The 4,793-nt window shown below is 36.6% G+C and overlaps 1 pseudogene across 1 annotated transcript; it reads right to left on the bottom strand.

Moving 5' to 3' along the window:
• Positions 1-1,588: 1,588 nt before the first annotated feature.
• LOC308554530 (T-complex protein 1 subunit gamma pseudogene) lies at positions 1,589-3,488 on the bottom strand (annotated as a pseudogene). The gene is made up of 2 exons: positions 2,845-3,488; positions 1,589-2,637 (listed from the first exon to the last, which is right to left on the bottom strand). The product of its transcript is annotated as a T-complex protein 1 subunit gamma pseudogene (transcript).
• Positions 3,489-4,793: the final 1,305 nt, after the last annotated feature.

Here is a 4,793-nt window from a genome sequence, read left to right as displayed (position 1 = left end):
ACCTTTGACCAAATTTACCTATATGCCCATTCCCTTCTCAAATTTTAAATTTTCTAGAACCTTCAGTACAAGTTTAATGAGAAGTATAGATGTCCAACTACCATTAAGTAAAAATATTTACTGTTGGTTTTTCATAAATTATCTTTATTAGTTTAGGAAGTTCCCAGTGTGCTGAGAATTTTTATCATGAGTAAATTTTATTTTTAATTCTTTCAAATGTTTTTCTGCAACTGTTTTAATGAGCATATGATTTTGCAGTTTGTTGGAGTCTGTATTGTTTCTGAATCATATTGTTTGATTTTCAAGTCTTGAAAAATACTTGCATTCCTGGATGAGGTCACTAATGTATTATTGTTTTCTATATTGTTGAACTTGATTTGATAATATTTTGTTAAAATTTGAGCATACATTCATAAGGGATATTGGTCTGTAGTTTTTTTTTTTTCCTTGTAATGTCTTTATATTTCAGTATCATGAAAATGTGGTCTCAAAATATGGTGGAAAGCATAGCTTAATCTCTATTCTATAGAAGAATTTGTATATTATTGGTATTATTTATTCCTCAAATGTTTGGTAGAATTTACCATAAAAACATTTGAGCTTAGAGTTTTATTTTTGGGAACTATATATTTAATTTCTTTGATAATATGCTATTCAGGTTATAAATTTCTTCTTGAGTGAGTTTTGGTAATTTTTATCTTTCAAGAAATTGTCCATTTCACCTAGTTTTCAAATGTGTTGTCATAAAGTTGTTTATATTATTTTCTTATTATTTGATTAATGCCTGTGAGAGATGTAGCGCTATACTCTCTTTCCTATGTAGCTCATTCCTATGAGCTACATAGGAATGTGTTGTTTATCTTGTGATTATTTGAGGATTTTCCATACATATAGTTCAATTTTGTTATGGTCAAATAATATACTTTATATGATTTCATTTTTTTAAGTTTATTGACATTTGATCTATGATATTATCATCTCTCTTGTTGAATGTTTTGTGTCTACTTGAAAATATTGTGCATTCTGACATTGTTGAGTTGAATGTTCTTTAAGTATTAATTAGTTGATTCTACTCATAAATTTCCTTGTTTTGAAATTAACACTTTCTGATATTTATATAGCTGCTACAATTTTCTTTTCTTTAGTCTTTTCATGTATATCATTTTCCATCATCTTACTTTTAAATAGCATGTAATTTAATTTATTATACAAATTGACAATTTCACCTTTTATTGGGGTGTTTAGACAAATTCTATTTAAAGCAATTATTGATATTTTAGGTTGATATGACATATTGATGTGATAGCAAATATATTTATATTTTCTTATATTTTGTTTTCAATGTATTACATCTGTGTGTGTTATTTTTCAAATGACTTACATTTAATCATTGGAAGCAAACTAATTGGAAAGCTTACAATAGAGAATTACATGTCAGTGCCTTTTGCAAACTGAGCTGGGACAGAAAGGGACTGGGGCTGCCCCTCAACCTGATCCTTTCCAAAAAAACATCCACAGTGTCCCCGGCAGCCTGGCTCAGGAAAGAAAAAGGCTGTTGGCTCTGTGTTGAGGTCATGTTGCCCACCACTCAGTCCTGACCAGCATCAGGAGCCCCACCTTACCAGCCCTGGTAATCGCTCTTCTTTTTGTGGTCTGAGACGATGTCATCAGTCCACAGCAGTAGAACTGCATCTCTACTGCTGCCTTATATGTTTGCAGTTTCACAGCCAATCGCTCCCAGGTGCCCAGTTCTTTCATGTCCACCAAAGTACCTGTCTCACCATTTACACCCCAGGTCTTACAGTTCTCCTGGATATGCTTGGCCCAAAGGGAGGTAAGTAGATGAATGGTGCTGGCACCACAGTTCTGGATAAGCGTATGAAGGATGACCTCTAAGGCCTGGACAACAGCCCTGTATGGCCATTGCTCCACACCAGTCATGGCCTTGGATTTTTCTGTCAAGGCATGAGCCATGGTCATCTCACAGGCCCCACCCCCTGGCACCAGCTGAGGGTTCAGGAGAACATTATGGCACACCTGCACGGCATCCTGGAGGTTGCATTCTACTTCCAAGAGAATCTTTTTGCTGGCCCCCAAGAGGAGAATGGTAAAGGCCTTGGGGTCTTTACGCTCAGTGATAAATGTAGATAACTCATCTCCAGTTTTTTTGATTTCCACCAGGCCTGCTCCTATCCCAACATCACCCTCTCTCAGTTCCTCTGGTCAGCTGACTATCTGGGCCCCACAGGCTCTGGCAATGTGATTATTATCTGTCTTCCGGACTCTGCAGATGGCTGTGATATTGGCCCTCATGAGGTAGTGCTGAGCTAAATCTGAGATGCCCTTTTCAGTGATGACCACATCAGGCTTTATATGGATAATTTTCTCACAGAGCTGTTGGATGTATTCTTCTTCCATTTGGAGAATTCGAGTGAAGTCTTCCTCTCGTGTGATCTCAGTGTCAGTCTGGCTTTCACCTTTCTTGTATTCCAGAGAAGAATCCAGCAGCACAATGCGAGGATTCTTGATATAGCACTGCATTCGTGAATGGCTCACATCTTTGTTAATCATGACTCCACGTAAGACACATGAGTCTTCAATAATACCCCCAGGTATCTTTTCCACCCTTGCATATTTCTCTTTTTTTGGGGGGGGGGCATTTTTTTAAAAAATATATCTTTATTGATTTCAGAGAGAGGAAAGGAGAGGCAGAGAGAGAGATAGAAACATCAATGATGAGAGAGTCATTGATTGGCTACAGCCCACAACCCGGGCATGTGCCCTGACCGGGAATCGAACCCCGATCGCCTGGATCCTAGGTTGATGCACAACCAGCAGGGCCACCCTTGCATAGTTCTCGATGTCATTCCCTTTCTGACCATTCTCCTCAAACTGTACAGTTTTGATAGCATCCAGGGCAATGTTGCAACCCAAAGAGGACCACCGACTGATTGCTTTGGCAGTAATGGAGCTGTTGATAATGTTCAGCATCATATCTCGGATATTGGTGTCAACGGGAGTACTGCTTTTCTTAAGGGTGCTGATCATGTCATCCAATGCCTTTTGGTAAGCACTGATTACCACTGTTGGGTGAATCGGCTGCTCTAGGAAGTGCTCAGCCACAGAGAACATCTTCCCCACAAAAATAATTACTAATGTGGCCCCATCCCCAACCTCTTCATCCTGTGTCTGACTAATTTCAACTATGGACTTGGCTGCTGGATACAGAACTTGAATCTCTCGAAGAATGACATTGCCATCATTAGTCATCACGATGCCTCCCATTGGGTCGAAAAGCATCTTCATCATGGACTTGGGTCCCAAACATGTTCAGATGATATCTGCAATAGTCTTGGTGGCACTGATGTTTCCAGATTGAACTTTTCTCCCAGATTCACGCTTTGTGTTCTGGCTGAGCATGAGCATAGGATGATGGCCCATCATGGCAGCGAGATGTGGAGCCTGGTACCCAGAGCTGAAGAAACAGGCAGAAGCTTCTGGAGAGGGAACCAATACATCTGTTCATTTAAAAAAATTCTTTTTTTTGCTTTCTTGGGATTAAATGTCTTTATTTTTTTTATTATATTTCTACAAATAGCTTATTAGTTGTATCTCTTTATTTTTTAATGATTGTTTTAGGGTTTCCAATATATGTCTTTGGAGTATAATAGTATAACTTCAAATATTATTACACTACTTCACACCTTGCATATACCTTCATTTCCCCGTTTTTCCTTGTGCTATTGCTGTCGTATATTTTACTTTTACACATATCTTAACCCCAAATATATATTGTGATTTTGCTTTACGCTTTGTCTTAGAGATTTAAAATAAGGAACTACAGTTTATATTTTCTTACATTTTTGCTATACCTGTCACTCTTCATTTTTTGTGTTATAAATTTATCTGTTATCACATTCTGACTGAAAAAATTTCTTTGACTTGCGGAAGTTTGGTGTGCCTGTACATGTAATTCTTCATATTATCCTGCTTTTCATTCTCTGATCTTCTCAGATCTATGGTTTGTTATTTTTTTTTTTAATTAATTGTGCAAAGTTTTCACCTGCTTTCTTTTCAAATGCTTCTAGAGCCCTATTATTTCTCTTCTAATGTTGGGATTCCATTACACACATGTTAGACCATTTGTTAATGATCTTAAATATTCTGGGTTTTTCTCTGTTTTTTTCACTCTTTTTTATATTTATATTTCAGTTTGGAGAATTTCTATCAAAATATATTCTAATTCATTGATTATTTTAATGAATTTAGTCTGAAAATAAGCCAATTAAAGAAAAATTTTCAACTTTGATATTACCTTTTAATTTCTGTCATTTCCTTTTGATTTCCTTACTGTGTATATATCTCAGCCAACATGCCCATCTATTCATCCATGATACTCTTATTTCCACTAAATTCATGAATTTATTTATTATAGTTATTTAAATGTTCATGTCAAATATTTTCAACATATGGACCATCTCTGATTCTGGTTTTATTGACTGCTATCTTTCTTTTCTTGTAGGTTCTTTTCTTGCCATGGTTATTTGTATCTCTTGCAATTATTTTTTTCATAAGATTTTGGAGATTATGTGCAAAAAAAAAAAAAAAAAGAGCAGAGACTGAGGTAAATAATATTCCCTCTTAGAGATCAGTATGCCTCTGCTCCTGTCAGCTTGCGTGGGGGAATGACACAATCATTCATTCGTTCCTGTAACCCTGAACTCTAGGGGGCTTCTTCTCAGCATGATTATCCCTCCCCACACAGAAGCCAGAGCTGCCTTTTATAAATGGTG

This window comes from Miniopterus schreibersii (genome assembly GCF_964146895.1).
Source record: "Miniopterus schreibersii genome assembly, chromosome: 3".
In the NCBI taxonomy this organism is placed as follows: domain Eukaryota; kingdom Metazoa; phylum Chordata; class Mammalia; order Chiroptera; family Miniopteridae; genus Miniopterus; species Miniopterus schreibersii.
Note: the sequence above shows the minus strand (reverse complement) of the source record. Positions and strands in the feature narration are given on the sequence as shown.